Source organism: Euprymna scolopes, chromosome 7 (assembly GCF_053919585.1).
Source record: "Euprymna scolopes isolate OS-2025 chromosome 7, ASM5391958v1, whole genome shotgun sequence".
Taxonomy (NCBI): domain Eukaryota; kingdom Metazoa; phylum Mollusca; class Cephalopoda; order Sepiida; family Sepiolidae; genus Euprymna; species Euprymna scolopes.
This window is the reverse complement of record NC_136488.1, coordinates 30,234,619-30,258,172: the sequence shown is the minus strand read 5'-3', so window position 1 is coordinate 30,258,172 and position 23,554 is coordinate 30,234,619.

Genomic DNA, 23,554 nt, shown 5'->3' with positions numbered 1-23,554 from the left:
ATGTGAATCTCTACGTATATAAAAGGTAATTTGTCTGTGTCTGTGAGTTTATTCTCTATGAACTCTAAAACGACTGGGTAGATTTTTTTTTAATTTCACAAAAATGTACTCTGTGACTGGAAGTGTTTTTAGATAGGTTTTGTATATGAATGCTTCCAATAAATATGCAAAATTGCTAATTGGAAAAGACAAAAAACATATTAAAGCAGAAACAGTCCGATTTTGATCAAAGTTAACATCCTTATACAGCCTAACAAAATTAACATCCTTATACTGCGAACAAGTGTATTTGAGAAGTTTTATCACTACACAAGCAGAATATCCCAGCATTTAAAATCAATAGAAGGGTTCCTGTTTTGAGCACAATTGAACCATGATACTTGACTTTTGTATTTTAAACTTTAATTCAAGCCATTATATAAAATAATTTTCTAAAATTAATAGTAGGTTCTCTACAGTGCACTGTAGACTACAATATATTGTGGACTAAGTCACTGTGAGAAGACATGTAAAGATTCCTCTCGGTGCGTTGTGGTGGATTGCTGACGAGAGCAGGCAATCAACCGATTTGATTGAAAAATGGGCCATTTCATAGATTTCGATGCCAATAAAAGTGTTGGAAATATGAACCATTTCTTGATCCTCATTTAATCTCGAGCAACGTCGGGTTTCCCTGCTAGTTTTTATATAATTATCATTATTGATTAAATGTTTGTTTTATTCCCTAGCATGTGTTGGACGACTTTTAGAAATTGGCTTTCAAACTAACCCATTTCTGTCCAGATGTTTATTTATTCCTAATTCTCTCAAATACATTTTTAACACTTCCCTTCACGTTCACCTTGGATACTAACTCTGCTACTCCTACATCTACTACTCCAAGAACTTTTATCTATCCTTTCAATGTGACCATACCATCGAAGTCTCTTGTTCTGTAAACTCTCTATTCTGTCCAGATTTTATCTTCCTCTGAGGTCACAGATCTGTGTCTGTATTCAAGGCTTGCATTGCATATCGATTCTATCATCTCCCCCACCCCCCATGCAACGTATGTCCTCAATTCTCACCAAGTTTAACTTTCATGTATTCAATTATGTAAATCTTTTATCTGTTTTTTATTCTCTGGGTTTCTCTGCAACCAGCGTTTATTTCTAAAATCAGATGCTCAGGGGTGACATGCTTTGGAATTCAGGTGTGAAATTAATTAAGGTGTACTGCTTCTCTACCTTTGGTCATCCCTGAAGTAAAGGATAAAAATGTACATTCTTTCAACTTTTTAGTTTGAAGATTATTGATTTTTGTTATAATTATTTACTGCAAGCTAGGAGGCATGTTCACAATAATGAAGCACTTAGGGACCCTTTAATAAAAGTGTGCATCGGTTATATCCCCAAATACTCCAGAGTGATACATTTTGTTATTGAAAAGCTACAGTTAAATATTCTGTTTGCAAAACTAAAGAACACGTTATTTCTCCTTAGCCGCTTATGTTATTATTTGCAAAATTTCTATGATTTAAAACAAAAATCAACTAATTCAGACCTACATGAAAAGTCACATTGACACGTTGATTCTCATTAGAACACTGAGAATTATACAACGTTGAAGTCGGACAGGTGACCATTCAGGTAAATGAGTAGGTATAATACCTCAGGGACTTGCACAGTTTTAGATCACCGTTGATAAGGAGTAACAATTGTAGCTTTACTCTCATATTCTGCAAGGCTAGCATTCAGGGGATAGGTGGAGTTTCTCAGCTGTGTTGAAAACAATACATCTTGAAAAGTGGTGGCCGAGGAGTTCTTTTGAATAACCAAACGGTTTAGAACAAAACATTGTAGAGCAGTTTTCTCATGATAGCGTCACAAACAAAGCACTCACTTTTAATTTGTCATAAGCCTACACGGAAGTAATAAGGCTTGGACAACTGCCATGAGCATGCTCATATCAGTGAACAATCTGGTCTAATCGGAAATAGCAAGATATAAATCATCACACCACTCAATAAGTCCCGGGCCAAACTCGGATGTAAGTAATTTTTTAGCACGATAGAGGGAATCTATTTTCTTTGCAGCAGCCTTTGCAATGTCTTCGGTGTATTTGTTCTAGCTCATGCTTCCTGTGAATGTTAAGCTGAGGATTGTGAAGGAAGAGCTCCCCAGCAGGGCATTATTAATCATAGCTCTCATTGATTGAGAAAGCTTCTTGCAATTGTTAAAGGAAAAAAGCTTAGTCTTAGTAACATTAAATGTTACCATCTGTTTACGAATCCATTCTATTACACACTGGAAGTTGTTTTCCAAGGATTCTGACGTTGTCTTAGATATATGTACATCCGTGTCTCCCTCATGCCTATTATAGAGCATTGTATCATTGGCAAATATGCCCATCTTGGACACAATGTTATCAACACACAAAATTTGGATTTTTCCATTGTGTTAAAATTTACAATGATTGCTTTACTTAAATAACTGTAATTTGTAAACTAAATCTAATTTTGACATTTTTGATTTGAAGTTTATTACTTTATAAATATCATATGGATTTTGTTTTAGTGACGCTATTTCTATGTTGGTGTCAGATCTTATAGAATGATGTATTGTATACAAATGTTATGAATAATTATTTTTATTTACAAAACTGAGTGAATGTAGAATTAAATAACTAAAAAAAAATCCGTTATAAAACAAACATTTGTAATAATTTTTTCGTTTTTTGTTAAGTAAAAAGAAATATAGCATTAAACTAGCTGAACGCCGAACGTTGCTGTACAATACACTTAAACATATTTTAATTTATGCAGATTGCGTACGTATTATTATAGAATCAATCTTCTGTTCAATCTCTCTCTCTATATATATAAAAGTGAATGTGTGTGTGTGTACATTTCCCTACGCAATAACTCTGTTAATTTTTAGTCTACAGACTCGAAATTTGATATACAAGGTACTGAGATTTGGGAAAATCGATGTGATCGGTTTTTGGCCAGAAATTTGACGATTAAGAGGTCAAAGTTCAACGATTTGACCTTTGAGAACTCTACCAAACTCCTCCGATAATTCTGGGTCTACACATTTGAAATTTTAGATATAGGTTGCTTGGACATGGATCTAACTAAATAACTTTATTTGAGCCTGAAACAATAAATTTTAAGGGGTCATAATAGGGGTCAAAGTTTAAAAAAATTGACCCCTGCGGTCTCTTCCAAATTACTCAGACAATTTCTGGTCTAAATATTTGAAATTTTACATAAAGTGTATTCAGAGATAGGGCAAGCTTTTCCATCAGTTTGGGTCGAAAATTTTTAGTTACCAATATATAAATGTATGTATGTATGTATGTCTGTTTGCATGTCTGTCTTAAACTTTCAATAGAGGCGACGGATTTTACCATGATCAGTATAGTTTTAAAGTTAGACCTTTCATACGACAAATATCGAAAAATTGGCTGAAAACATAAATAACTTCCCCTTCAACTAGGGACTTCTACACGGGGGTGGGGTAATTTTTTTCGCCGATATTTAGTTAAGTTATCCTCTCCTTTAGATTGTCTAGCCTTAATTTGAAAAAATGTCGCTTCCGGTTTGGTGGTGGTCGTAACAGCATAAACGTTAGGTTTTACACCGTTCTTTTCCTCTTTTGCGGTACGGGTTCGAGCCTGCCTTCCTATTACCACTTTTTTTTTTTTTGCTCAACATACACATCCAAACACCCGGGCAACACCGGGCTGAAATGCTAGTATTATATACTATGAGGAATAATTTGCCCGGTGGACTAATTCGTAAATACAAATAATAATGATAATGTCGTTCATCAATTCCTTTTGTGTTTGTTTGCAATATCACGTCAGCTGATATTTGGGCTTGACAATCTTAAAAATAGTTTTTCTTCTTTTATAAATCAAATAATTTTTTACAGGAGAATATTTTACGTTACACCGGCGAAAGTTACATCGGTGTAATGTAAAAAATTCCCCTGTAAAAAAATTTTTTATCTATAAGAGAGGAAAGACTATTTTTAAGATCGGATTTTTTTCCGATTTTTGATACTTATCGAATGAATTTCTAAGAACACTGCTAGACATATAAATTACCTTTGTGTGAGATATTAAAAAAAATGGTGAAATTTGCAAAATTTAGGCTCAACCGTTTTGGAGCATATAAGGAAGGGACTCATACACACACACAAAGTGACTTTTATATAATAGTAGAGATAATCAGCCTTATTAAATCCTTATGAGAAGTTCTGTCAATCCATCAAATAATCTATTGCACTTTAATTTGAAATAGCATTTTCAGAAATTTTGAGATGAGGATTGATAATTTGAATTATTTGCATTATCCAGACTACTGATCTCATTTTGTTTTTATTTCTTTCTTTTTTTTTTTCTTCACAATGCTTTGACCGATGTAACTTCCAATTTTCAAGTAGATCTTTTCAAATTTGGGAATCTTTGCAAAAATCTGGAACCTATATAGAATTTTGGACAGAAAATTTATTTAGGAGTAGATTGTTCTCGTTGCATCAGCTATGATTAGCTAAAAACAGTTAATTATTTGATAATTTATTATATTTATATTAGATTATTCAGAGTTATTATCGCCTACAGTAAGAATTGAATCTTCAACTTCTGAAAGTCTTTAACTTTAAACAGATTTTTAATCATTCCTTTTAAAGTTCCCCAAATCAATGCTAGAATTGTTCAAATGGATACATGGCACAACGGATAAAAGCGATAAGTATAAGTGGTTCTCGATGATAGTCTTAGAGCTGAAGGTTCATTCCTAGAGGCGATATTATCTAAGATTAAAATTATAATTTGTTAACACTTCCACCGGGAATGAGAACAATGTCTGCCTTGGATTAAAGTTTTCAGTTCAAAAGTCAATATAAGTTTCTGAGATTAAAAGTAAGCATCTGAAGAATATTGGTGCTTACAAAGGTGGAAACCAAGATGAGAATAAATAAGTAAAATAGTGCAATAGCACTTTAATCGCTATATTTCATAGATTTAACAGTTTTTATTAATTCATTTCAAACAAGGCATACTGGCATAAGGAGCTATTGTGATTAGAGTTCAAATTTAAAGAAGAAAGGGAGTCCTCTTAAGTGGAGAGTTGCACAGTAAAATATTTTTTTACATTATATTTCAATTTCTGCATGTTACTACAGTCTGAGAAACAGGTAACATGGAGGGAATTCCAAATACAAACAGTCTGAATAAAGAAACTTTTAGACTAGATTTACAGTGAAAAGGTGAGGTTTTGTTGTTAATCAGGTTTGCTAAGGGTATTTCCATTGGGGGTTACGAATGCAATAAGTTTGTCAATGCAATGTCTCTAAGCATCTAAAACAAAAGCAATGTTTCGTGTTCTGTCATGCTTAAGTTTGAAATATCATTTTTGTTGCTAATACGTAAATCATGAGTTTAATAAAAAAAAAATGTGAGATTACTGATGGTTTTTCTTACCAAATATTTTATCCAATGGCACAACCTAACTTCTCGACATTAACGGCAGGTGAAGCACTCAGTAGACAATTACCTAAAGATGGTATCTCAATAAAAACATTGGTCCCCATCACCTTGCTAGGTTGGCGTTAAAGAGGGCATTTGACCGATATATTTATCAAAATATTTATCCAGTTTATGACCCAATATCCGGCAACTTTGCATTGGTATCTTTCTGCAGAAGACAACTGATTGGGTAATTGCTTTGGCATAATTCGGCTACTCTCACTGAACTCATGAAATTCATTAAATTAATAAAAAAAAATTATTTTTTAACATGCTATATTAATCTGGAATTCCCCTATTTCCTAATGTTAAGAATGGCTTCTTAAATAGAAAGCCATTCTTAATATGGTGGAGAGGAAAGAAAGCTGCATTTTTAATTAATTGTCAGGCAATCTTTGGTTTGACATCTGGTTGAATACATAACTTGCCAGACGATGGCAACGTCGATGACTGGATCAAAATCTGGACAAGTGGCAAACCGTTGCCTCAACTAAAATGATTTTCAAAGAAAATCTGCCGTATTTCAGGTTATGTAATTTAAATAATAACCTGACCAAAGATGGTTAATTTGGAAGTCAATTTAAAAAAAAAAAGTCGTCCAACATATGTCAACATGTAAAACAGTATCATTTGTGTCGGTTTGTTGCACTTTAGTTTGAAATACTATTTTCATCATTAAACAAGGATAGAATGGACGACATTTTAAGATATCTCCTTGTTCATTTTGAAATTGATAATTTGTCCAATATCTAAGAAAGTGAATATTCACACTGAATAATTCCTTGTCTATTTAAATCAAAGTTTACGCATAAAAGCTAAAGTTGTCAGAAAGACTCACCAGGAGAGAACGAAAATGAAACATAAGTTATTTTCCTTAGTCGTTGACGATTTGAGATTTCTCTTATTTCAATCTAGGGAGGCTCAAGTTGCCCAGCCTGTAAACCTATCGACTTAATCTAACCTAAGGTTATAGTGCTTGGCTATACGCCCAGACGAGAGGTCTCCCACATCCCACTCCACCCCACTCTCTGTCTCTCGTTCTCTCTTTCTTTCTCTAAAACATTTTCTCAATTATTTGGGCTTATATTGATCTTTCGACTTCCTGTGTGATCCATCCTGTAGGTGCGTGTAACTTTGCTGAAATACATCGGCAAATTTGAGCCGCTTCCAACGTTGACTCATCAATAAAATCTTCCCATAATGTGAATTATCCGCAGACACTTTATGGACAATTATGTATTTCTAATTTGGCTACGGTGATCAGTGTTTTTCCTGGAGCCCAAATCGAATATGTAAGTGAAAATCAAAAATAACAAGCGAGCGAGGTCATTCAATATGTTCTCGGGATTCGCTAACAAATTGAGACTAGAATCATTTTACTTGTTGAACTGAGAAGAAAATTAAGAGAAGAGAAAACCATTTATCTTAATTCTTTACAAGGGATGTTTCGGCTATGATAACAATCGAATGAAACTGGTGTCTTTATTTGTCAACCTGGTAACTTTGATTAGAACCGGTACTGTCTATTACCGAAAATCTTTTTGTAAGCTAACGGATCAGCACTTATCAAGGCCGAAAGCCGCTCGAGGATAAGGGTGCATGAGATGTAATACGTGTAAGTTGAGAGTTGAAGAAACTGAGCCTAATCACTCACTGTTTGTAAAAATCAGCTGAGTTCTAGGATGAAAAAATAGGAAACCATTTTTCTCATCTTCAAAATCCATGTTTAACTGAACGGTATCGGATTAATAGAACTTTGTTTCGTTAAAGGTGTTCGAGTTTTACATTTTTGATCACACATTTTTACTTTAAAAAAAATATGTAAATGCAACATCTTTAAAATTCTGTAAAGATTGGGAAATTTCATATTTGTTTAATAATAAAATCTATTCCAGATATAGAAATGTAAAAATTGCTGTGACATTCAATCATGACTAAAAAGAACGGCACAGTTATTTTATTATATTCTTTTATTATTACATTTTCACTCCAAATAAGGCACAGTGCCACTTTGATATAGACACATAAGTTGAAAGGATACTATGTAGGGAGTTGAGCAGAAAGGTGTCTCCTTACATTACAATTGAAGTTCTTCATGTCAGTACAGTTGGTACAGCAGGATCCTGGACGGGAATTCCCAAGTCTAGCAGTTCTGGGGAAGAAATTAAGAGTAGAAGGCTTTCTTACATCTAGGGATCTCTACTGTGTAGGGGTGGAACTTTTCTGTTTGTTGGGTTGGTCGGGGTTATTTATGTCGAGGGGACACAAGGGCTTGTAGTTCGTCAGAGCATCCACCCTTAAAATACTTATAAACTAGGCAGAGGAATGCAACATTTCGTCGATGGGACATGGGTTGAAACTAAGATGACAGTTCAGGACCTATCAGATTAGCGACTTTCTTTTGAAACCTGTCCAGGAATGAGAGACTAGTAGCAGGTGCACCAACCCAAATGTGACGTTACTCCATGGCGACTTTCTTTTGAACCCTGTCGAAGAGAGAGAGAGAGAGCGACGAGTAGTAGCTGCACCAGCCCAAATGCGGCAACAATACTCCATACATGGGCGAATGGTGGCTTTGTAGAGGTACAGGATACTCTCAGGCATAAGTAACTTTCTAGCACAGTAGAGAGATCCCACCTTCCTTGCAATGGTCTTGGCAATGCTCTCATTGTATCGGTTCTGACTCATGTTCCCTGTGAACGTTAAGCCAAGGAGTTTGAAAGAGGTATTTTCAGATAATGGGGGTCTTCTACTCGTGTTTCTGCCATTTCCTTAGATATGTCTTCATTTGTTTTCTCCTCGTGCCTATTATAGAGTGCGGTGTCATCAGCAAATATACCCATCTCAGAGACAATTTTATCAGGGAGGTCATTTATGAATATTAGGAATAATAAAGGTCTAAGGATAGACCCCTGAAATATACTCAGCTTTATTGTTTATATTGTTTAGACGCAGGAACAAACAGAAGTTTAGCACCTGTAAGCTGGTAGACTAGAGCTTGCTTGATTATGGACTCAAATATTTTGGCGAAAAGAAGGCGGGGGCTATTGGGGCGATAATTTAATGGGTCTGTTCTTTCACCAGAATTCTTGTATACTGAAACCGCAGAAGCAGTTTTCCAACAGTCAAGGAAGCAAAATTTATTAAGGCATTTGTTGAAGAGTTTGGAGAGAACTGGATCAATTTCAGCAAAACATTTTTTAATAGCACAGCTGGGATGAAACTGACAGGAAAGCATGTTAGCTTTCTCAGTTGCCATGCAAACAACCTCATGATTGTTGGATAGTGGGGGAATTATTTATTGCCTATTATTTACTACACTCTTGTAGATTTTCCAGAAATTATGAGTTCCTAATTTCTGCTTCAATGCGTTTTCTTGTGGTTTCAATGTATTCTCTCTTAGCTGTCGCTATTTCTTTCTTACATTTAATTCTAGCTTCTAGAAACTTTTGTCTGTTTATACTGGACTTATGCCAGATAAATCTGCGGTATGCATGTTGCCTCTGAGTAATAAAAGCTGCACAATTAGAAGTAAACCATTGAGGAGAGTTTGGTTTGGTATTGAACTCCTGTGTGGGGAACATGTGCTTCAATTGCTGCTTTGAACAATTTAATGGTTTCATTTGCACACTGTTCTGCTGGAAGAGAAAAGATATTTCTCCAAGTGGCCAATGGACATTTGTTACACAATCCTCAAGAACTGTTATCAGAAATAGGTCCAGAAGTGAGGCTTGCTGGTCCTAAAGATTTGTGAGACTGGTCAGGAACATTACTGTCTGTGTCAAGGGATGGAATATAGAAAAGTTATGGATGATGCTACCAGCTGTGTCTGTAGTTTGAGAAGCCAAGCCAATTATTGTGGTGGGCGTTAAAATTTCCAAATACATGTATTTGGGCGCTAGTGTCAAGGGAGAGTGCTACATCTATGCTGTCAGACATGATTGATTAGAGTACAGTCCTTAGTCGATGGAGAGCAATAAAGAAAATATAGATAGCTAACGCTATGTTGTAAGGTAAGTTTAAAGCACATCAAAGCCTGGTCATCTGATTTTAGTTTAGATTCTCTTGTCATGAGGAGGGTGTTACGAATATAGACTCCAAGTCCGTGCATCTGTCTGTCAGATTCGTTATGACAAAGTGGAAGATAACCAGACATATTAAAGTGATTGGGGGGGGATGGAGGAGTGCAAGTTCGTTTCACTTATTGATTCTATATCGTCTAAGTTAATTTTAACTCCATGAATATTTGTAGATGCGGACATCAAGGGATGAGGTGAATCGTTGTTCAGGTGTGTGTCTGGTTTGATCATTATTTTGGATGGAGCTGTCATTTCAATTTATTTTGTAGTTTCAGTTTAGAGTAAGAGGTGCTAGACAAAGTGGATGTGCATAGTTACTATCATGCAACACAAGTAGACTATCAGCTGACTTCTTATACACAGGTATGTGGCCTCGGGAATGCCCACCAAAGATAAGTGCAAGGTCGATTTTCATGCATGGCATGGGACTACAAACATCCCAATATTATACAATTGATAATATAGCAGCCGCTCTAATCACTACCAAAGAGTTAGGGCTCCTGTATTATCAGTTGGAATACAGCAACCAGTCAACTGCTAAACCAGTACCCTCAGACCTGTCAGACAAGAGTGGCCCAGTGCAATCATGGTAAACAAGCACCCTTAAAATGCCCAGATTTAGGAAATGATGCAGATGTGGGTGACGGCATTCATTGCCCTAGTCAGGAAACAAGGCTAAACACTGGGCGTCTCTAATGAGTCCACAATCGCACCCATGCTCTTGCTAGTAGGCAAAGGAGTATGGAAGCCGGGTGATAGGCAGAGCCTGTCTACTCCTTAAGCAGTTTAGGTTTGCAAATCGGTGATTTAATTGAGTCACCAATTCTAGGGAGGTTGCTGAACAGAACTGAGAAGGCCTCCCTTCCCTGTAAAGTTGCATTTTAAACACCAGATTCTCAGAAACATCTGCCTAGCTTGACCGGAAGCTGGCGGAAACCGCCAGAATATACCGAGTGCTGATCAAGTTGATTAGCTAATCAAAAAGCAATAACAAACGTTGTTAGTCAATAAGAACTAAATCCGACACCTCTTTATAAACTAAAAAAAAAAAAACTAAAACTAAAAATTTGAATCAGTCATTGTTACAATGGAGCACAAGATAATGAATTTAACCTAGATAAAATATTCCAGATCTCGAAACAAGTCTTAAACTATTGTCAAGAAAACAAATTAATACCATCGAAATTGAGGTACAGAATATGTGGCAGGAAGTGGATCATAAAAAAACGAGTTTTTGTTTGTAATGGTTTAGTTTGGAGGTGCACAAATCCAAAGAGTAACCCTAACCATAAACCTTACCATTCACCCATAAAAAAGAAATAACTGATACATAAGGTGTCATAGATTAGATTTCACATGAAAAAAATTGTTTCAAATTATTAAACCAAAAATAAAACGAATATATCCATGCTACGTTCTTATATTGGATTTTTTCCACATTTTTTGTTTTAATTGTAATTAGTATTCGATAAATGTTATCGTTTTCTGTTTCCGAGAGTTTTTTTAATTTGATCGGAGTCCCTAGTGTTTTTCTTTTTAATATTTTCATCGGCACTTAGGATATTCCACTGGTTTACGCCAGCTTTTGGCCGAGCCCGAGCGGATATTTACAAAAATCCAGTGCTTGAAATGCAACACTCCCGAAAAAAAAAAACTATCTATCTCGTGACCCATTGGGTCAGTATATTCCATATCTAACAATGGAATAGAGAGTATACAGAATTAATGTATAAACGTGCAAAAACAAACATGGTGACCAGCGAAAACAATATGCAATTTCGTGCATACGTGTCTGCAAAAATTGAATTCGTGCGCACACGAAAACAAACATGGCGACCAGCAAAAACAATACAGGATACATTGGATAATAAAAGTCTTAACATTATTGCCTTTAAATTAAATGAAGAATTTATTATATAAGAGGTGTGTAATCCATTGAAAAAAAAATTTAAAAGAAAATCGAAAGAAAAAAATATGAGAGTGTGCATTGCACAGGTCCACCCTAGTTTTTGTGTGCTTGTAAACAGCGTTAAAAATATCAGGAAATAATAATTAACTGATTAAGTAATTTTTGACGGTGAGACATTTTCAAAGCAAATTGTAAAAAAAAATGGTAAATATCCAGATCCGCTACTACAGAACACCGACCACTCTAATTTGTTTTTTTATAGGTAATTGAGGTCGCTAACAACGAATCTGATAGTCAAACTTGGGGCAAATTTACCGTTTGCATGGTATTTACCCCTGAACCCACAAACTACTTTCCACCATTTTGCAGCTTCCGTTTATGCTACGCGCATGCACGCTGTAGCATAAACGACGGCTTCACCAAGCAAACTACATTGGGGGAGGGGATTTTTTTTTCCAGAACATAGAATTTTCTAATTTTCAAAAATACATTATAGCACTTTTTTGGGTGGAAAATTTAAAATTAGCTGAAAAAGAAACAAAACAAGAAAAGGAAAGCACTCCAAGTTAGAGTAAGGGGGTTTAATTTATCTGTTTTTTTTTTTTACCTGGAACATAGAATTTTCAAATTTTCAAAAAGTAACACACCGACATTTACCAATTAGAACACCATTTAACATTTAAAAACTACATGAGACAAAAAAAAAAAAGTCCCCCAATTTGTTGTACTTTTCTTTAAGTGTAAGTCATTAAAAAAATGTCAGTCCATAATTTTTTGATTGGTACGCCATGTGAGAAGGCAGTTTGCTAGGTGAAGCAAGCCGTCATTCATGCTGCAGCGCGCGTGCATAGCATAAACAGAAGCTGCAAAATGGTGGAAAGTTATTCGTGGGTTCGGGGGTTAATACCATGCAAACGGTAAATTTGCCCCAAGTTTGACTATCAGATTCGTTGTCAGCGACCTCAATTACCTATATAAAAAACAAAAGTAGAGTGGTCGGTGCTCTGTAGTAGCGAATCTGGATATTTACCAAAAAATGAAAACTCCTCCCGCTCCCACACACAGACACACGTTTTGAAGTGTTTCTTCGTATTTTTAAAATATTTGGATCTTATGACACCACCCTCATCCCAGTTCCCGTTTCTGCCCCCCCCAATACCAACCTTGAAAAAAATGCTAACGATTACATGTCTCGCTACATCGCCAAGAAGTAGGGTCTCATTTTACATAGGAAATTGATTCCTCACGCTAAAATATTAAATTTTAATTATTAAAAAGAAATTCCTCCTTTTATGCTATCTTTAAAAGCCGTTGAAATGCATTAGCCCCATCCCCACCCCCAAAAAGTAGATTTTGATTTCTTGTTAGGAAGTAAACTGATAGGTTGGGTCGTAAAACCCCACAGTTCTTTTTTTTTTAATATGTAAATTGATCAAGTACTTTTTTTTTTACATTAGAAAAACATATTTGCTTTTTTTTTTCTTTGAAAACGGAATTGTATTCAAACAAAAAAAAAACAAAGCAAATATGTTTTTCTAATGTAAAAAAAAAACTATTTGACTAAAAAAAAAAAACTACTTACAATTAAAAGTTCAAATAAAATAATCATAAATAAATAATTTTGGACACGAAAAACTTCTTTTTTTTAATCAAGTTCTAGTTTTAATCACGCACAGCTTGGGTAAAGAAAATATTTAAAAAAAATATGTAGCCGCACCTGAACAATCTGCACCCCTTATAATTTTTTCCTTTTCGTCTTTTTTCAACTATTTCTGCGGATTATTGCACATTAAGCTACCAGATTATGGAAAATTGAAACAATCAATATTTAAAGATTTGGAAAAGGGTTCAGTTGTACGTACAACGTTCTAGTAAATCGATCCCCCATTTTCAGAACCGATTTACAGCCCAGATTTGACGTTGGCTCCTTCAGACCCCTCTCCACCATTGTTTTTATTTTCTTTTTTTGTGACTTTTCACTTTGAAAAAACAGTCAGTCTGCTCCCCACCCCCTCCCTCATTATTTTTTATTTAGTCTAACTTTTGGCAATTAAAGGGTAAGATAAAACACTGTCTAAATAAAAAGTGATTTTAAGATTATATTGCCTTTTATTGTCTTGAGAAAACATTGTTTTCATGTGATGAGTAAAAAAAAAAAATAAAACTCAGGAAACCTCCAGAGCACTACAGCAAGCACTAATTAAAATTAGTGAGACCCTACTAAAATCCCCACTAAAACCAAGTTTCTACCACCTCCTCTTTGAAGGAAAAATATTTTTTAAGTAAAGCCTGACAAAAAATAAATCGTCAGAATCCACAGGAGCGCTACTAAAAGCAGTAAATATGGTTATAAATATGATTATAGTTGTATATTTAAATCAGTTTTTAATCAACAGGTAAATCACACTTATTTGTAAGGAAAACACGTAAAAAAAAGTTGAAACAAAAAATATTGTGGACCTTTGAATAGCAGCAGTGGCTTGTAATATCGGACTTAATAATAGGTAAGCAGACGAATTATTTGAAACCAGAAGTCACAAACCGGATGGACGGTTTAAAAGCGCAAGCAAGAAAGACGATTGGAGTTATATATATATATATATATATATATATATATATAAGTGAACTTGTCTGTCTGTGTGTGTACATTTCCCTACCAAACTACTCTGTCAATTTTCAGTCTAAAGACTCGAGATTTGAGATAAGTAATATTGAGATTTGGGACAATCTTTTTAATTGGTTTTCGGCCAAACATTTGGCTGTCAAGGGGTCAAAGTTCAACGATTTGACCTTTGAAAAGTCTACCAAACTCCTATTTTGGGCCTAAACACTTGAAATTTTAGATGTAGGTTACTTGGACATGGATCCAACTTTTTAATTTAAGTTGAGCCTAAACAATAAATTTTAAAGGGTCAAAATTGGAACAAAGTTAAAAAAAAAAAAAAAAGAATTTGACCTCTGCGTCAGTCAATCTTTGGTCTAAACATTTGGAATTTTACATAAAGTATATTCAGATATAGGTTGAGCTTTTTAATCGGTGTTTAGCCTAAATTTTGCCTGCCAAGAAATCAAAGTTGAAAGAGTTGGCTTTTGTAGACTCTACCAAAGTGTTCGCTGCCAATTTTGGGTCTAAACACTTGAAATTTTAGATGTAGGTTACCTGGATATGAGTCAAACTTTTTAATAATATATATATATACACACATGAGCACATAAAATTATGAACAATACATAGGGCCCGAGAAAAGCCGGGCTGAACTGCTAGTGTGTGTGTGTGTGTGTGTGTGTGTGTGTGTGTGTGTATATATATATATAGATAGATAGATAGAGAGAGAGATAGGTAGATAGCTTGTATATTTATAATTAAGTTGGTTTTTTCAACTAAACGGGGTTAATTTCCATTTGTTTGTAAGGAAAACATGTTAAAATAAGTTAAAACAAAATATATTGTTGACCTTCTATATGCTTTGCATAACAGCAGTGGCTTTTAATACCGGATAAGACAGGGTGGCCATAAAATCGGTAAGCAGACAAATTTTTTGAAACCGGAAGTCACAAACCGAATGGACGATTTAAACACCCAAGTAAGCAAGCAAGCTGATCTGAGTTATATATATATTAGCAGGAAGACCGGACATTGCCCGAGATTGAATGACGATCAACGGATGTTTCACACTCCCATATTTTTTGTCATCAAAATCTGTGAAATCGCTCATTTTTTTTTTCAATCAAATCGATCAAATAATGATATATATAAAGGTTATCTCAATGCATGAGGTCGAAATATCAGCGTTGAGAAAAAATATAAAACAAAGTTATTTTGATTCTTTATTTTCTTTTCAGTAAAGCTTGCTAGATTTAGTCTTACCTTCTTCACGGTAGTCTAATGTAACCCTATTTCAAAATACATTTCGTGGTGAGACCTCTTTATTAAATTGAAGTGTTTCAAATCCTAAACATGTGTAATATTAGGTTTTCTTGTTGTCATGTCTTTTGGCTAAAAGAAAAATCTTAGTTGAATTGAGCATTAAGGGGAAGAATGTATTGGAAAGTAGTTTTCTTGAAATCGATATTTTCTGCATAAATGATTATTTAATTTGCTTGTTTTGTAAATGCAGCTTCGATTTCATTAAGAAACTGAACATTTCAATTAGTTTTGATTTCTATTTTTTTTGGTGAAATCAATATCAGTCATGATACTTTTTTTTAACACATTTCATTTTAATTAAATTGATTGGCGTTTTTTCGTTATAATAGCGAAAATCGAAATATTGAATTTTCAGTAAATTGAGTTTTGCTAAAAAACAAAAGAAGGAAATTGGACATGTCGACTGTGATCAAGGAGGTAAATATTTTTGGGTATTTTTTTAAATTTAGCAGGCTCAATTTTCGCTAATTGTCTTCAAAAATGTTTTTTTTATTAATAATTAATTTTCTACTTTATCGTTTTCGTAATTTTTGGATATGTTCATTACTGTGATATAGCAATTAAGTAGATACCATTAGTTTTACTTGAAATTCAATATTTCGATTTTTGAATTGCACTATCAATGAAGAAGCACCTATTGGTTATTTCATTCATTCATTTTGTTTATTTTTCATTCATTGTTTATTTTTCATTCATTATTCATTTTTCATTCATTGTTCATTTTTCATTCATTATTCATTTTCATTCATTGTTCATTTTTCATTCATTGTTCATTTTTCATTCATTGTTCATTTTTCATTCATTGTTCATTTTTTATTCAGTGTTCATTTTTTATTCAGTGTTCATTTTTCATTCATTGTTCATTTTTCATTCATTGTTCATTTTTCATTCATTGTTCATTTTTCATTCATTGTTCATTTTTCATTCATTGTTCATTTTTCATTAATTGTTCATTCGCTATTCATTTTTCATTCATTATTCATTCGCTATTCATTTTTCATTCGTCATCTATTTTTCATTCGTCATCTATTTTTCATTCGTTATCTATTTTTCATTCATCTATTTTTCATTCGTTATCTATTTTTCATTCATCTATTTTTCATTTGTTATCTATTTTTCATTCAATATATACTCTTATTTAACTCTCCTGATATTTTAAAGAATCTTTTTTTTGGTAAGTAAATTTAATTCATAATTTGTATTGCCTATTTTTCGGTGGATCAACTTTTTTTGCTGTTATTTAATATCACACATGAAATAATGCATTGTAAATGATTAATTAAATAGAAATTCAAAGTGTAGTATCTGTTCTGATGCTGCACTTCACGTTTTTGTCTCAGTCAGTAAAGGAGAAATTCTTCATGACTGATACATTTTTTTTATTTTCGTTACAAACCAAATTGCCCCTTTCTGGAGATGCTGGTTTCCCTCTACATTAAAAACTGACCTCGTGTCTAACTCTGCCCTCGTGGATAGGCAAGTAAAAAAATACACATTAAATAGAAGTATTTATGTTTCGGAATATTTTAGATGAAAATGATTTTTATTTGAATTATTCACACTACTGCGAGTATCTGTCATGCAAGGGACAAACATGTTAAGTAATAAGTAGTTTTAAGTGATGTTCTTCTGGAAGTGGAAGGTTCAATCCTCAGTACGCACGTTACTAAAATATAATTACAAATTACTTAGAACTTTTACTCACTCATGGCCAACGGATTGATGAAAAGCTGTTCTCATTGATTAAATAAAACGTTTCATTCAAAATCTGGTACAAATTCCAAAGTCTAACACAAAGAAGGTCAGAAGTTACCTCTGCCAAAATGTTATGAGAATAACATCCGAGATGGGAATACTCGTCCCAATAAACAAAATAATACAGAATACTCTATATTATGTTGGCAATACAGACTCATGTAGGAAAGTAAAAATCATTAGAAAAGCCGTGGGAATAAAAACACTTCATTTATTAATTGTTTGTCTATGACAAAATATGAAATTACTTTTTGAACAGATTAAGTATTTTGAAAAATAAATTCGTTTATTTCAATTATTATTTCCAGTTTGTTAAGGCTCAGAGACGAAACACTATATTAAACAAGCAAACTATCAAACAAACAAAGCCTCTTTTAGAGATGTATAGATGCATTTAAAATTTTTGTATCGAATTAAAGCATAACATAAAAGAAAATTTGAGTGAAATCTATTGGGTCAAAGTTGACACCAGAACGAAATTCACTAAAACTGCCAGGCTTCTCAAAGGAGACTTTCCTTCTCTTGGCTGACTGAACTTCAAGGTGTTGCACGAAAGTTTTGTGATTCTTGCTTCCGCATAAACGCCGGCCTATATTATGTCCATCAGTACGAAGTTTATTCAATGAAAAATTAGTTGAAAAATGAAAACAATGTTCTTGAATAACTATTGGACAACTTGTGCAAAACTTTTAGAAAATGAAAATTCAAAGACAAAAAGCACTTATTGTAGGGTAAATTTCATCAATTAATATTTATTTTTTAATAACAAACTAATGATAGCAAATAAAAAATTACTCCAATTTTCTATATAATTTTTTCTTATGATTTATGATTTTTTTTTTGTTCAAATCCAGATAAATATTTAGATTAGTTTTTATGATAAATCAATTATAGCAAACAAGTGTTTGCTTTATAGGTTTTGTGTATTAGAATGAAGGCACTCGGCATTTTGGTACGTCCTAACGTTTTTCGTAAACCGCCTTGACGATTCTGACGATATTACAGTCCTAATACTGCATAAGTACCCTAACTGCCTCTCTGATGTTTTTTCTGACTGTTCTTCTCTTTGAAATAAACCTTTTTTAAAACTATCGGCGTTTGAATGAGTTCAAAAGTAGAAAAATAGAACCTGCGTTTCCAAATGGTGTATACGTATCAATAAGTAAAACTGGTTACAATGATTAGACGTATCTAAGACCACCTGGAAAGGGAAGAACAGCAAAAATGGATATTGTTGTGATGCGTCCATTCTATCAATGTTGAATATTCTATTTTAAACTGGCGTGCGATCAACAATAGATGGACAGAACTTCTTGCAAAGATATATGCAAGCATCTAAAATATGACTCAAAAGAATCACACTTTATGATATCTTTTATTGTGAGACTTCTTTTTTAATTAAAAAATAGTTTGTCAGACACAAAAATATAAAAACAATATCTCTCGTCTGTGCATGTCTTGATATCTAAACCAACGAATCAATGCTGCGCCCGAACTCACTGCATTTATTTGTTTTCTGTTCTTTTCATAGCAAAAGAGCAACTTTATGTGGATAATTCCAGTGAGTCAATATGGTAAAAGGAAAGATCAGTCCACTGAGTATTAGTGAAAGAATGGAAGAAGAAGGTGGGGGAGGGTTGGATGAGGTTGGAGGAACCACCCTAGAAGATAGCAAACTAAAAAAAAAAAATAAGATAAAGTTAAAAAGTAAATTAAAATATCCCGGCAATATATCACAGACAGTGTCAGGATAAAAAGACTTCACTAATAAAAGGTTATAGCCAACTTCAAAGAAGAATAACTTCTAATCACTGTATATGAGTTTTCTGTGCTAGTATTATAGCGAGAGGAAGAGGACTTGAGACAGTTCTCTCCGTGGCTGGCGTTTCATCTCCTGCAATTACGTGTATTTCCTTTATGCCACCATGTGTGTGTGTGTGTGTGTGTGTGTGTGTGTGTGTGTGTGTGTGTAACCGATGTGCACAAAGATCTGTCTGAACTTGATGGTTCATTATGTCTTTCGGCAAAATTCAAGATCTGCGCAGTATTCAAAAAAGAATAATGGAAACAATGACTGCAGATATAAGTTTTAATTTTATTCACTAGCTGAAGTATTTGTCTATAGTGGGTTATGATTATAACCATAATCTCAAAACTTGTATCCTATGTTCAGCTATTCGATACTGGACTACTTAAAATATGTTAAAGTATTTTGAAAGTGAATCATCTACATCTTTTTACTGAAAATGTATCAAGTAAAATAATCTGTTTCAATCATAAACTTTTATAATATAAATGATAAATGCATAACTAAATGAATATGATTCAATATGAAGTTAGTATTTATTAATATTCTAATTCAATACTGTCCAGTATAATATATATATATATATATATATATATATATATATATATATATATATATATACTAGCAGGTCGCCCAGCGTTGCCCGGTCGTAAAAAAGCATTAATATTACGTTTTAATTCATACAGAAACTGAGACTTGTGCATCTGAGTAATTTTTTTTTAAACAATTCAATTTTTGTAAGTAAAAAAAAAAGAAGCAATACTCGAGTTGAGATCGAAACCAAAACCTAAAGACAGTGAGTCAAGTACAATAACTGTTAGGCCAGCTTGATACGCTCTTTAAAAAGTGTTTTCAAACTTAGTTATTTTTAACATAAGCAATCTGTAATGTGAAAGATCCATGCATGTGCATTTGTGAAGCAATTAGCAAACAGATAAAAAGTCCGATGGCCTCCACATATTAAATTTCTAAATTTTTACCTTTTAACACCCCTTTTTTCCGCATTAAAACTTACTAAAAGTTTTCTACGCGTCTGAATACCCTATATACCAAATTTCTTATCTGTAAATCAAAAATTCGTTCAGTATATGGGTTGAGATATGTCCTCACACATATCCCCACTTATATTATATAAACAGGTCACGATGCAAAAGGGATTTTTTTTTTTCAAATGAGTGAAATTTTTTTTTTTTATAAATCCTAATATTTCGGTTAAACAAGACTTTTTTCCGGACATTTTTTTCCATTGTCGAGCCGTCACCGACTGTCCTTTAAACATTCAAACGAACACTTGTACATATGTTTATGTAAGGAATGTGAAAATTGTATGTGAGAAAATGTGAAAATTGTATTCAAGGATCGTTCTGAAAGTAAAGCCTCCTATTTTTTAACTCAAGAAGCTGAAGGGCTATGAAAACGGGAATAGTACTATTACAACGAGCAACCTTTTGTGCAACAGAATTTAGTTTTCTACATAATCATCACCATTCTTAACACACTTTTGACAGTGATGGACGATGGCTCTGCGTGGGTGTCTGGAGCACGTTTTGTCATTCTTTGTAGCTCTTCAACGTTTTGAATTTTAAAATTTCCCATATATTTGAACTGTGTAAGCAAAAATTGTATAAAGCAAAGTCGAAGTACAATTACTTAGTAAGCAAAGCCATTTTCTAGGTTTGTTTTGCTTTATAGCATATACACTATTTATGCCGAATTAAGTTGTCAGATGTAATTCTATTGGATAATCTATATATCTATAAAAGTGAGAATGTGTGTATGTGAGGACACTTCTCAACATATACTCAACGAATTTTTATCTACAGACTTGAAATTTGGTATATAGGGTATTCAGACACGTGGAAAGGTTTTTATCCTTTTTCATCTGAAAAAGGGCTGCTAAGGCGTCAAAATTGAAAAAATTGTACGTGGAGTCATCGAATTTTTATGTCTGTTAACTGTTTCACAAATGCGAAATGGTTCATAAGAGTAGTGGTTGGTGGGCAGAAATCAGAGGCCCATAGTATTAATGCTGGAGTCCCCTAGGGGTCCATCCTGGGCTCAACTCTCTTCCTGATCTACATCAATGATCTCCCAAAACACATACTTAAATCATTCATTGACATCTATGCTGATGACACGATCATCTACGGCAACACATCAAAGGCCGTAAATGACAAAGTTCTCTCTAATTCTCTCTCCTCTGATCTTGAGCATGTGGTACATTGGGGGAAGAGGTGGCTGGTCACTTTTAATGCATCTAAAACCAAGCTCCTATCTTTACATCATCAACGCTCTGATCCCCATCTGGCATCAATTGTGATGGATGTCTCTCGTCTTAGGGAGGCTCCATGTTTTGACAAGCTTCTGGGTTGTACCTTTACTCCTGAAATGGAACACGTACATCAAATAAGAATCACAAAACTTTCGTTCAACACCTTCCAGCGTCTTCTGGTAACAGCCCGGACGATTCCAACGATAGCATGGTCCTTATACTACATAAGTACGACAGATTGCTTTCGTATACATGAAATAAATAAATAAATAGATAAACGGATTCGGGTGTAATCACAGTGTCAAAATATATGAATTAACAAAAATATGTATACTCAATAAAATTTCATCAATAATTCATTAAAAAAAATGATATTTACAGAAATTATAGTCTTATATTTTAAAGTACACCAAACAGATATTTATAAAGTAAAGAAAAAAAAAGCTTGATTTTAATATATAAAGATTAACATCGAATAAGAAAAAACAAAAATAAGAAGACTCTCAATTACCACCTCATTAGCTTCCTTCCTCTCTTCGCCAAGATCTTTAAGTTCTTAATCAATCAAGCATTAGTCCTGTCATACCGATGCTGCCACCAGTAGTTATTAAAACTACGATCTCCTTGGACAAAGAAAACAGTTGTTGTTTTTTTCATCGGTTATGCATTATTTTCGATCCGATATTTCATTTAGTTACAACACCCTGTTCGATTTACACCGTTTGTTTTTTTCATTAACAATGCGTATTCATTATAACTTTTTTTTTTTTTACATAGGCGTCACCACTTCTCAAGGCCGATCGGCCACTCAAGGATAAGGGTTAAAGAGTGTAGAGTAGTCAAAAGGACAATATAGTAATCAATAGTAATGGAAGTTCGGTAAATTTGTTAACTTAAGTGGAACGGCTCATCAGAAACTTGTTCACGTTGGACTTGAAGACAACCATATTATAGACAGCTGGAAAGCAGGAAAACGGAAGACAATTCCACAGGCGTGCAGTTCTAAGAAAGAAGCTTTGATCATGGAATTTATGTTTAGGTTTAGGTACAAATAAACAGTGGGGAAAATTATTGATAATGTTTTCAGCTAGTCTAGTATTTCTTGTGAAAGTTTGGCGAGGGGGGACCATAGATTGAAGCTCAGTCGAACATCTTCCATGAAAATAACGATAAAGCAGAGACAAACTCGCAACATCTCTTCTGTGAGATAGAGGTTGCAGTGAAGAGAAAAGGACATCTCCCACCAGGTCACGAAGTCTATTTTGAACCCCTATTTTGAATCAAGGCAGGACAAGTCTTTTCTAGCAGCTCCTGCCCATATGTGGCAACAATACTCCATCCTTGGACGTATCCGGCTCTTATATAGATAGAGAATTGTATCAGCAGTGAGATATCTACTGGATCGATAGAAGGATCCGACCATTTTTCCAGCGGCCTTGGCAACAGATTTGATGTACGTATTCCATTTAAGATCAGGAGTAAAGGTCAAGCCCAGAAGCCTGTCAAAACTTTAGGCCTTCCCAAGACGAGAGCCATTCATTTTTTGCGTATTTCACAATAAATTAAAAACAAATCAATATAGAACTTTATCATTCTTTGTTTGTTCTAATGATTCAAATGTATAGGAAAAGAAATCTTATATTTACGGTTATTTTCAGGTGAGAGCGCATGATGACGCCATTTCTCATTTCAACAAAATATATTTCATGTTATATAAGTCAAAATGAGAACAGTAATTCGGAAGATGCAAATAGTTCGAAACCTATTTCTGTTATTTTAAACTTCTTTACTACCTCATGAAGCTTTAATGTAAGATTGGATAAAACGTGTTTGTGGACATTTTCAACTGCCGAATTTAGGTAAACTAAGCGTTCAGCATCAGTTGTGTCTTTATGGATGTTTAAAGTCAGCATACAGCCGTTTTAATCATTGTATAAAGGCCAAGTAAACATTTTTATAGCAATTGCTTTACTTAAATAATTTTTTTCTATCAGAAAGAAGAGCGCAGCCACTGTTCGAAATTTTTAAAACATTCGAAAAATCGTCAGCTCATATGTTGATAAAATATGGCTTTCTGATGAAAAAAAAATCTATTTAAGTAAAGCAATTGCTATAAAAAATGTTTAGTCAGCCTTTATTCAGTTGAAAACAATGATTAAAACGGTTGTATGCTGATTTTAAACTCAATCATACAGATGCAACTGATGCTGAACGTTTAGTTTGCCTAAATTCGGCAGTTGTCTTGAAAATGTCAACAAACTCGTTTTATCTAATCTTACATTGAAGCTTT